Source organism: Lactuca sativa, chromosome 9 (genome assembly GCF_002870075.4).
Source record: "Lactuca sativa cultivar Salinas chromosome 9, Lsat_Salinas_v11, whole genome shotgun sequence".
NCBI classification, from domain to species: Eukaryota; Viridiplantae; Streptophyta; class Magnoliopsida; order Asterales; family Asteraceae; genus Lactuca; species Lactuca sativa.
The window spans coordinates 41,503,524-41,516,824 of NC_056631.2; positions in this window are offsets into that span (position 1 = coordinate 41,503,524).

Consider the following 13,301-nt stretch of genomic DNA (forward strand, 5'->3'; position numbering starts at 1 on the left):
ATATAGTCGAGGGATGGAAGAACTACTACCAAAAAGTCCTATCATTATCTCATGTTAATTTCGATGATAAAAGTTCAATTATGTTTCATTCCTTTGAAATATTTGACAAAAATATCTCGTCTCATTTTATTTTCCAACATTAAAAACAATGTTTTTTTAACTTCAAGTTTATCTATATGATGATAAATCTATAAAAGGAAACAATCATAATAGTTTACATTGTGACTAATAGAAATATGTGTGCTAATCTAAAATATGCAAACATAAAGGGAAGAATAAGAGGGAAAGAGACAAATTCAGTTTAATAAAATCTTTAACCCTAAAGTATTCCATCATATAAATCTTCCTCCTCATAACAGTGTAAACATTGCAATATCATGTATTAAGAGGATACATTAAGTAGATGCATTCTTTAGAGGAGCACTACTATTGTGGGTATTGGTGTTTCTTTAAGAGTCAAAGACTCGGTCAAAACTTCAACTATCTGCAACCAATACAACTGATTCAGTAACACTAAAACATTAGTTTTATTTAAAAAAATCACCATTTTACCCATATTTACCTCTCCAGCAGCGTCAGCATTATCTAATGCAAAACCCATTGCTTATTTGTTTTGAATTCTTTCTAATGTTAGGGCACGAAGCATATCTTCAAATTCATCTCTTTATGCATCAGTTAGTGTTCGTTCAGTATCAGCACGCTGCAAAGATGTTTTTTTTTTAATTTATTGTTTTTTTAAATCTTTTAAATAGAAATAATAATGCTATTAGCCTATAATAGAAAAAAGATAGTAGTACCCTACTTCTTCCAGCAGCAAATGTGGCTCCAGTTTCCTCATTTTCTGGATTTTTGGTTGTTTCTTCATTTTCAATATATATATATATATATATATATATATATATATATATATATATATATATATATATATATATATATATATATATATATATATATATATATATATATATATTTCAATCATTAGTACCTTCACAATTTTTATTTAACACAATAAATTACTCTACAAAATTTATATGTTTCATCATTGACGTTTACACAATTAGTTATTCATAGTTAATAATAACTAGATAGATAGTTATTGGTGCCGTGTTGCCCTAATTTATTTCTTTTATACATATTTTTTTTTTATAAATGTCATATTTACTCATAGTATAGTAAAACATATTTACCTGTAATTTATATTTTTAACAAAACGTAGATAAGTATCCACAACAATGTATACGAGCTCCGTTTCCGATGTTCTTTATATCCTCGCGTAGGTTGGACTGTACTCTACAACTTTCGGTTAGACTTCGTCAGCTAATTTTGAATTTATTTTTAAAGTTCTATTTTAACAGGCCGAGACAAGAATAGTCCGTTAAAAATTCATAACTTCTTCGTCTGACGTCCGTTTTCGTCTGTCTTTTTACCGTCACGCTACTATTAACGAGATCTTCGATTCTCGTTTAGGTTGTGTCGGCCAAAATTCAACCGATCTACTATTCGAACTTCAGGCTGTGCATTGCCGATCCGAAACTTAGAAAAATCATAACTTCCTCATACGAAGTCAGATTTGGGCATTATTTTTATGCATGCTCTTTATGTCTCCGGAATCCTTGTCATCACCACTACAACCTTCTTTATCGATATGGGCTTATCTAACATTTTATTTTGATGCTTATTTTTATCTTTTATTTATTATATTATTATAAACAAGTAATAAGCACACAAAAGCACATAATTCACATAATATTCAAGTAATTTATCTTTATTATTTTAAAATGGGTTACAATGGTTGACCTGGACTATTACATCGTCATTAATGCTTAGCCTAGAAACACGGGCGTTACACTATGATTCAATGGATCATGGTGACCGAACCATAAGCTACAAAGACCTATGGTTCATGCTTAATGAAAACAAGTTCACATTTTTATCGATAAAAAGCTAAAGATTTCATTCAATGTCATAATCAAACGACGTACGAAATGTGATTTTTTCCTAATGCTATTAATACATTTCTTGATAAAATCTAGGTTGATTCATGACTACTGCCACCCTAGGCATGGAATTTGCGAGGGTTTCGCATATTCCATGTTCTTGGCAATCGAACTCCTTCCATGTTCTGTAGGATGTATGAACCATTTCCTCTAGCTTCTATAACTCGATATGGTCATTCCTAGTTTGGACTTAGCTTTCCGATATGTTCTTGCCAACTTGCTTCGTTTATGTGAAGAACCAAATATCACACCTTGCATGCTATACCTTTGACTCTTGCATTATAATATATTTCCTTCATTTCCTAGTAAGCTGCTTTTCATATAAGTGCGTCACTTCGTCTTTCTTCCACAAGATCTAGGTTTTCTCGCAGGTCTATGTTATTCGTGACTTCCTGAGGGTTCTTATTACGGGTGTTGCGCACTGTTACTTCTATGGGGATAGCTGCTTCTATCCCACATACCATGCTAAATTGTGTTTCTTTAGTTGGTGCGTGTGCCGTTGTTCGATAATCCCATGGTACGCTTTATAATTCATCAACCCAATTTTCGTTAGCTTGTCCCAACCTTTTCTTGACCCCCTTCACTAGAGTTCTATGTGTAACCTCTACATGTCCATTTGCTTGTGGGTGTGCCACCGAAGTGAAGTTCTATTTGATTCCTTACTATTGACACCATTTTTTTGAAAGGGTTCTCTGTAAATTGCTTTCCATTATCACTGATGATCGTGTGTGGGAGGCCAAAGTGGAAAACTATCTGTTTCCAAACGAACTTTGCCACATTTATTCCTGAGATTACTAGTAATGCTTCTGCCTCGAACCATTTGGTGAAATAATCTACAACTACTATAAAAAATTTTAATCTTCCTGGTGCTTCAGGAAAAGGTCTCACAATGTCGATACCCCATTCAAAGAAAGGCCATGGGCTGGTGATGCTTGTTAACTCTGTAGACAGGAGGGTAGGAATATTTGAGTGTAAATGGAAATCGTGGCATTTTTGGATGTAAGTGTTTGTATTGTTAGTCATCGATGGACATAAATAGCCTATTCTGAGTATTTTCTGAGTGATTGCCCTTGATCCTGCATGTACACCACATATGGCTGAATGTATTTCACTGATGACAAGTTCCACTTTTTTTGTGATACATTTTAACCAAGATGTGGAATACCCCTTCCGATACAACCGATCTTCATACAGGGTATAACATGTTGTGTTGATCCGGATCTTTAGGGCTTCTTTGTCATCTGTAGGTAATATCCCTTTCATAAGGAAGAGGATGTACGATAGCATCCATGATTCCTCTTCTTCGATTATCTCCAATCTTCTATGATGGGATCTTCAATGCTCTTCCTTGCTAACTTTTCCAGTAATACTTTCTTTGAGAGATGACTAAACACTACCGATGCCAACTTACTTAAAGCGTATGCTTCTTTATTCTTTGATCGAGTTATTTGGGTGATTTCAAACTTTTGAAATTTTTTACCCGTTCTTTCGTATGGGTCAAGTATTTCAGGATGTGTGCCTCCTTTGACTCATTATCTCATTTAATTTAGTTGAAAACTAACATTGAATCGCAGAATACTTTTATCTTTGAGAAGTTTATGCTTCGTTCTAGTTGTAGACTGGCGAGCAAAGCTTCGTATTCTTCCTTGCTGTTTGAACATGAGAATTCAAATCTCAATGCATAATTTTACTTGTCTCCTTTGGCTACCAATACTGTACCAATCACTTCTTGACTTGATTACAAATACATTGTAAGCGATTCACTTGTGACTGGGCTTGTGTGACATCCCCAAAATCTCGACCAGAAAAGACTGATTTCATTTATGTTTTTTAAACATTTTCAGAGTAAATCCTTTTAATTTTAAAAGAGATGCGGAATTTATACCCAAAAACAAAACATGATAAAATAGATATTTATCAAAACATTTCATAAAGAAATATGATTTCATTTCATAATCAAAAGTGGGGATGTCATGTTCCGATACAGATCATAAAGCATAAACGATAACATTACAAGTCATTCAACAAATATATACATATACAGATTTGTAAACAAAACAACTTGATGATTCGCCCATATTAAGCTCTTGCGCCACTTCCTGTAATGCAAATAAACTGAGTGGGTCAGGCTTGGGAGCCTGGTGAGCATATAGGGTTTTCAACCCACAATAATTATATTTAATTTCCATAATCCACAATAAACCCGATTACCCATTCCCGTTATCCTCACTTTACGTCCCTAAAATAACATCTATTATAAGGAACCTAATTCAGGATTTTCATCGGGACGGACATTACTGCAGAGGGGCTTCCTCAACAATAAGTGTCCTAAAGGCAACCATGTGGGGGATAGAGTACACTGGTGAACACGTCGTTCACAACACCTACATGTAATGAGCCTGCTAGTGTTCCACAGGACAGTCTAGAATAGTCCATGGTCGTCATCCATACTCTGCTGAATGACTAGAATAACACCAATAACACCGAGGCCTCTCATCTGTTTATTACACACCAATTATCTACCCATGTTCTACCCAACATATTAATAGATAAAAATATACATTTTTATACATTGTTTAAAAATCTGTATAGCATGCTTTAATCAATACATATTCCACATAACAGATGAGGCATACACACATAACACGTATTTCATAGAGAATATATCAGATCTATGAGATAGAAGAGAGTGAATATACATTCACACATATAACCACAAAATATATACACGTAGCACATATTTTATATTAAATACTTCATAATATTGCGTTGGAATGAAAATGACTACACACTCACTTGATCAGAAGATGATCAGGCAGCACTACGGCTTGCAGAAGTAGTGTCTCTCCGTAGATCTGGAAGATCTTCACAAAAATCGGGCTCCTCGCGGGCAGGGCTTCGGCTCGAAAATCTCACTTCTCGGGATCCTCGGGACTTCGGAACTTGCTTTGGGGCTCGGAAATATTACCGGGGCTTCGGGGTACAAACGGCACACAAAACGAGACAAAAGACTAGAGAGAAGGATGGAATTTGCAAAAGAAACTCGGCTGCCTTCGGATCCCCTTTTATAGGAGCTGGACCCTCGCACGTACATGGGGCGTACGCCTCAGATCGTAAGCACTTGCATCATCGGAGGTACTCGAGTGCTGGTTTCGTCATCCTTCGATGTACGCTGGGCATACAGCAGTACGCGGGGCGTACTTCGGATAGGTCGGCTGACTCTCCTTCGGATAATATCGGAGGTTTAATTAAAAATAAATATTAAATATTTAATAAACTTCAAAAATTCATATCTCCTTCATACGAACTCCGTTTTCGACGTTCTCTATATCCACGCGAAGGTGAGACTACGCTCTACAACTTTCGTTTAGACTTCGTCGGCTAATTTGGACTTTATTTTTATTATTTATTTTTAGAAGGCCGGGACAGAAAAACTTCGTTATAAATTCATAACTTCTTCGTCTGACGTCCGTTCTCGCCTAACTTTTCATCGTTTCGCTACTAACAACGAGATCTTTGATTCTCGTTTAGATTGTTTCGGCTAAAAACCGCTCGATCTCAAATCGAGTATTCGGGTTGCATACTGCCCAGTCGAAACTTCAGAAAATCATAACTGCCTCATACGAAGTCAGATTTGGGCGTTCTATATATATATATATATATATATATATATATATATATATATATATATATATATATATATATATATATATATATATTCAGAAACCTCGTTTCGGCCACTACAACTTTATGCAAAGATATCGAGTTTATTTTACACTTAAATTTTGACGCTCATTTTATTCTTAATTCATTAAATTATAATAATTAAGAAAATACACACATAATTCACATAATTCACAAATAATACATTTTTATTATTTCAAATTGGGGTTACAAAGGTTAACATAGACTATTACATTGCTAAAAATGGCAAGCCCAGAAACACGGGCGGTACAATTCTCCCCACCTTAGAATGATTCCGTCCCCGGAATCACACATCAGCAAACAAATGCGGATAACGACTCATCATGTCACTCTCCGTCTCCCAGGTGAGATTTGGCCCATTCGTGTGTTTCCATCGGACAAGCACTAACTCAACCATCTTACGTTGCAATTTCTTAGTCTTTCGGTCAACGATTGCCTCTGGTTCTTCAATCAACCTCTTGTTCTCATCGATCCTCAACTCTGAAAGTGGAATTATGTCGGGAACTTCTCCCGTGAACTTCCTCAAATAACACACATGGAAAGTGTTATGAATTCCATTCAGTTCTTCTGGTAGTTCGAGCTTGTAAGCTTGGTTCCCAATCCTCTGAAGAACTTTAAACGGTCCAATAAACCTTGGACTTAACTTTCCCCTTTTACCAAATCTTATAAGTCCCTTCCACGGCGAGACTTTAAGCAAAACCGAATCTCCAACTTCAAAAGTCATCGGTCTTTGCTTTTTGTCAGCGTAGCTCTTTTGACGGTCCTGAGCTGCTAACATTCTCTCCCTAATTATTTTCAACTTTTCAGCAGTTTGATGGACTATCTCTGGCCCCATAAACTGCTTTTTCCCAGCCTCAAGCAACAAGGCGGCGTACGAAACTTCTGTCCATACAATGCTTGATAAGGTGCCATCTTAATGCTCGAGTGGAAACTATTATTATAGGAAAATTCTACCAATGGTAAATGTTCATCCCAATTACCTAGGAATTCCAAGGTACACGCTCTCAGCATATCTTCAAGTGTTTGTATCGCCCGTTTGCTCTGACCATCAGTCTGCGGATGGTAAGCTGTACTTAAACACAACTTGGTACCCAATTCCTCTAGTAGACTTTTCCAAAATCGTGAGGTGAAACGGCTATCACGATCTGACACAATTGTTAATGGAGCACCGTGATGACTCACAATTTCCTTTACATAAGAATTTTCAAGCTTTTCCATAGACCATTTCTCGTTGGCTGCTATGAAATGCGCACTCTTAGTGAATCTATCAACGACCACCCAAATCATGTCGTGACCACTTTTTCTTCTGGGCAGTTTAGTAACAAAATCCATAGCAATGTCTTCCCACTTACCTATAGGCACAGGTAATGGTTCTAAACTCCTGTATGGTTTCTGATGTTGTGCCTTGACTCTTGCACAGGTCACACACTCCGCCTCATACTTCGCAATGTCGAGCTTCATCGTCGGCCACCAATAATAGGGTTTCAGGTCCCTATACATTTTTGTGCTACCGGGATGAATCGAGTACATGGTTTTGTGAGCTTCTTCCATCAAAAGATCTCTGACTCCTCCTGTCTTAGGTATCCAAATCCGATCTTGGAACACCTTCAGTCCATGACTATTTATACTGAACACCAACGTTTTGCCCAAACGTTCCTCCTTTCGGTCATTCTTCTCAGAAGCTTCACTTTGAGCTTTCTTTATACTTTCCAAAATAGTCGAGACAACTTCAATTCTCAACGCTCTTGGCCTTTTCCTTTCAAGATTGACTTTCCGACTGAGAGCATCAGCAACAACATTGGCTTTACCGGGGTGGTAAAGTATCTCATAGTCGTAGTCTTTAAGTAATTCCAGCCAGCGTCATTGCCTCATATTCAATTCTTTCTGAATAAAGAGATATTGGAGACTCTTATGATCAGTAAAAAGTTTGCACTTTGTGCCATAGAGGTAATGCCTCCATATCTTCAGAGTGAAAACTACCGCTGCCAACTCTAAATCATGAGTCAGGTAGTTCTTTTCATGCTCCTTCAGCTGTCGAGATGCATATGCTATCACCTTTTCTCTTTGGGTCAAAACACAACCCAATCCAACCCCAGACGCAGCGCTATAAACAGCGAAGTCTTCAACTCCATTGGGTAGAGAAAGTATCGGTGCCTTGCATAGTTTCTTCTTTAGCTTCTCGAATGCTTCTTTATGCTTATCACTCCAAGCATAAGTAGCTCCTTTGTGGGTCAAAGTTGTTAATGGACTAGCGATCGAAGAAAAGCCTTGGATAAATCTTCGGTAATATCTGGCTAATCCTAAAAAGCTTCGGATCTCTGTGGGACTTTTCGGTTGTTCCCACTTCATCACAGCTTCGATCTTCGCTGGATCAACCATTAACCCTTCTTGGTTGACCACGTGACCCAAGAATTGGACTTCACGAATTCAAAAATCACATTTGGAGAACTTCGCATACAGCTTCTCCTTCTTCAAGACTTCCAACACTTCTCGCACGTGTCTGCCATGCTCTTTTTGGCTTTTTGAATAAATCAGAATGTCATCTATGAACACTATCACAGATTTATCAAGGAACGGATTACAAACTCTGTTCATTAAATCCATGAATGTTGCTGGAGCATTGGTTAGTCCAAACGACATAACCAAGAACTTATAGTGTCCATATCGTGTTCTGAATGCAGTCTTCTCTATATCCTGCTCTCTTACTTTCAGCTGATGATATCCTGACCTCAAGTCGATCTTTGAGAAATAACTTGAACCTTGTAGTTGATCGAATAGGTCATAAATCCTTGGCAACGAATATCTATTCTTTATTGTTGCCTTATTCAGCTCTCGGTAATCAATGCACATCCTCATGCTTCCATCTTTCTTCTTTACGAATAACACCGGAGCTCCCCAGGGTGATGAACTAGGTCTTATGAAACCTTTGTCCAATAACTCCTGAAGTTGCATCATCAGCTCCTTCATCTCCGTCGGTGCTAATCGATAAGGTGCTTTTGCAATTGACGTTGTTCCGGGCAACAAGTCGATACGAAATTCTACTTGCCGATCGGGTGGTAATCCAGGAAGATCTTCGGGAAATACTTCCGGATAATCACACACAACGGGAATATTCTGCATCACCTTCTTTTCCTTCTTAGCATCGATTACGAATGCTAAGTATGATGTACACCCCTTGGTCAAACATTTTCTGGCTTTCATTAGAGAAATGATTCCAGAATTTACTCTGCGTTTATCTCCGTACACCATAAACGATTCCTTCCCAGGTGGATTCACTTTCACTATTTTCTTCTTGCATAAAATTTCGGCATCATTGGCACTAAGCCAATCCATTCCCGAAACGATGTCGAAACTGTTAAGTTCGATAGGCAATAATTCCTCGTGGAACTTATTCCCATTCAAGTCAATTAAAATGTTTTTCATACGATGGCTAACAGGTACAAACTTGCCACTAGCAACTTCGACTAATAAAGCATTATCTAGTCTATCAACAGGCAAAGCTAGTTTTCTACCAAATTCATGCGATAAAAGGAGTAGTTGGCTCCAGAATCAAACAAAATTTGGGCAGACAATTTCTTAACGAGAAAGGTACCTGAAGCGACATCAGCTTCATCTTTAGCAGCTTCCAGTGTCATCTGGAATGCTCTCGCCTTTGGCTTTGGCGGAATGTTGGGTCTTGCCGCTTCCTTTTTTTTCGGACAATCCCTTGAGATGTGCCCCTCCTCACCACAACCATAACAAACATTCTTGGTGAAGGTGCAGTTGTTGGCATAATGCCCTGGCTTTCCACATTTGAAGCATGTGGTTTCCCCGCCACACTTCCCATGATGCTTCTTCTTGCACTTGTCGCACCATTTTGCCTCTACCTTTCCTCCACTTCCTCTCGAACTAGACTTCGAGAATTTACTTTTCTTGCTGGACCCTGAAAATCCATCGATTTTCCTCTTCTCACCAACCTCTGACCTTTCCAGACCTTTTTCCCTGATCTGGCTCTCAACATTTCTAGCAGCCCAGATGGCGGCTTTCAATGTGGTTGCTTGCTTAACCATTGGACCATAGTCCACTGGTAGTCCAAGGGCAAACTTGTTGACCTTAGAGAGTTTTGTAGGCACCAAATATGGGATAAACTTCATCTTTTCTGTGAAACTTGCAACGTATTCAGTAACGCTCAACTTCCCTTTCTTCAAATTCTGAAACTCATTACTGATTTCCAGAAGGTCCTGCTCGGAGCAGTATTGCAGTTTTAGTTGTTTCACAAAGTCTTCCCAAGACATTTTGCTTGCTTCTCCCTTGGGCATAGAGTCAGCTAACAGCTTCCACCAACTCAACACGCCAGATTTTAGCAGAGGGATCGCAAGAGCGGTCTTCTGCATGTTGCTGCATTCACAACTTTCAAACATAGTCTCCATTTCGGAGATCCAGTCCATAACTTGCACCGGCGTCGGGCTTCCGAATAGGCATGGTGGTTTGGATGCCATGAAATCCTTATACTTGCACCCACGACCATCATTTCCTCCATACTAGTTATTGCGTCTAACCACTGGTTGTTCGTCTTGACCAATGATCCCACTAAAGTTTTCTCCTTCAGACTACCCTCCATTCTCCTCGGGCTCTTCCGCTTGAATTGACGGTTCTTCACGATTCTGTCTAAGCATACGTCTTGTTTCTTCCATCTGACGATCCAACATCGTTTGAATCATCATTTGTACACCAGCCATTGTTATCGGCTCAGGTGCAGCAGCTACGACAGGTACTTGTTGATTTATAGGCGGTTGATTCCTGTTTTCATCAGCATTTCCAACTCTGCTTCTTGTTCTCACCATTTTTGATCTATACACCGAATAATTTCACCTTATTACTCCAAACGATTACATGCTAGTTCTAATATCGTATACATACACTTAGAATCCTAAACACATAAACCTTCAGATCCGGTTGGCAACAAACCGTAGATCCGAACAAATAATATCATATATGGCAACATATAACATTTAGCACATAAAAGCATTTTAGGCAACTTTCCTAAAATAAACTAGTGCTTGTGTCTAAAATTTATCAGACACACATCTCACAATCTCCACTTAGCATCCTAAGTTTAAGTCTAGAAATCCTACAAATTCCTAGTTCGCTTAAACTAACGCTCTAATACCAACTGTGACATCCCCAAAATCTCGACCAGAAAAGACTGATTTCATTTATGCTTTTTAAACATTTTCAGAGTAAATCCTTTTAATTTTAAAAGAGATGCGGAATTTATACCCAAAAACAAAACATGATAAAATAGATATTTATCAAAACATTTCATAAAGAAATATGATTTCATTTCATAATCAAAAGTCGGGATGTCATGTTCCGATACAGATCATAAAGCATAAACGATAACATTACAAGTCATTCAACAAATATATACATATACAGATTTGTAAACAAAACAACTTGATGATTCGCCCATATTAAGCTCTTGCGCCACTTCCTGTAATGCAAATAAACTGAGTGGGTCAGGCTTGGGAGCCTGGTGAGCATATAGGGTTTTCAACCCACAATAATTATATTTAATTTCCATAATCCACAATAAACCCGATTACCCATTCCCGTTATCCTCACTTTACGTCCCTAAAATAACATCTATTATAAGGAACCTAATTCAGGATTTTCATCGGGACGGACATTACTGCAGAGGGGCTTCCTCAACAATAAGTGTCCTAAAGGCAACCATGTGGGGGATAGAGTACACTGGTGAACACGTCGTTCACAACACCTACATGTAATGAGCCTGCTAGTGTTCCACAGGACAGTCTAGAATAGTCCATGGTCGTCATCCATACTCTGCTGAATGACTAGAATAACACCAATAACACCGAGGCCTCTCATCTGTTTATTACACACCAATTATCTACCCATGTTCTACCCAACATATTAGTAGATAAAAATATACATTTTTATACATTGTTTGAAAACCTGTATAGCATGCTTTAATCAATACATATTCCACATAACAGATGAGGCATACACACATAACACGTATTTCATAGAGAATATATCAGATCTATGAGATAGAAGAGAGTGAATATACATTCACACATATAACCACAAAATATATACACGTAGCACGTATTTTATATTAAATACTTCATAATATTGCGTTGGAATGAAAACGACTACACACTCACTTGATCAGAAGATGATCAGGCAGCACTATGGCTTGCAGAAGTAGTGTCTCTCCATAGATCTGGAAGATCTTCACAAAAACCGGGCTCCTCGCGGGCAGGGCTTCGGCTCGGAAATCTCACTTCTCGGGATCCTCGGGACTTCGGAACTTGCTTCGGGGCTCGGAAATATTACCGGGGCTTCGGGGTACAAACGGCACACAAAACGATGCAAAAGACTAGAGAGAAGGATGGAATTTGCGAAAGAAACCCGGCTGCCTTCGGATCCCCTTTTATAGGAGCTGGACCCTCGCACGTACGCGGGGCGTACGAGGCTATGCGGGGCGTACGCCTCGGATCGTAAGCACTTGCATCATCGGAGGTACTCGAGTGCTGGTTTCGTCATCCTCCGATGTACGCTGGGCGTACAGCAGTACGCGGGGCGTACTTCGGATAGGTCGGCTGACTCTCCTTCGGATAATATCGGAGGTTTAATTAAAAATAAATATTAAATATTTAATAAACTTCAAAAATTCATATCTCCTTCATACGAACTCCGTTTTCGACGTTCTTTATATCCACGCGAAGGTGAGACTACGCTCTACAACTTTCGTTTAGACTTCGTCGGCTAATTTGGACTTTATTTTTATTATTTATTTTTAGAAGGCCGGGACAGAAAAACTTCGTTATAAATTCATAACTTCTTCGTCTGACGTCCGTTCTCGCCTAACTTTTCAACGTTTCGCTACTAACAACGAGATCTTTGATTCTCGTTTAGATTGTTTCGACTAAAAACCGCTCGATCTCAAATCAAGTATTCGGGCTGCATACTGCCCAGTCGAAACTTCAGAAAATCATAACTTCCTCATACGAAGTCAGATTTGGGCGTTCTATATATATTCGGAAACCTCGTTTCGGCCACTACAACTTTATGCAAAGATATCGAGTTTATTTTACACTTAAATTTTGATGCTCATTTTATTCTTAATTCATTAAATTATAATAATTAAGAAAATACACACATAATTCACATAATTCACAAATAATACATTTTTATTATTTCAAATTGGGGTTACAAAGGTTAACCTAGACTATTACATTGCTAAAAATGGCAAGCCCAGAAACACAGGCGTTACAGCTTGCTAGTGTTAGAAGACATCGAAGGTGCTATTTTAACTTTTGGAAAACATCCTCTGCCTCACTCGACTATATGGTGTTGTTTTTCCCTTTGTGTATCTTTGACTAGAAGAATGGCAAGGTATGTTCGGATGACTTTGGCAAAAATATTCCCAGAGCCACTAGCTATCCATTCAAACTTTGGATGTCTTTGATTGTCTTGGTTGTATCTACTTTTAGCAATGCATCCACCTTATCTAGATTGCTTCTATTCTCTTCGTGGTTATGACATGACCAAGGAACTTTCGTTTTTGGGCCCTAAATCAAACCGAGTGTG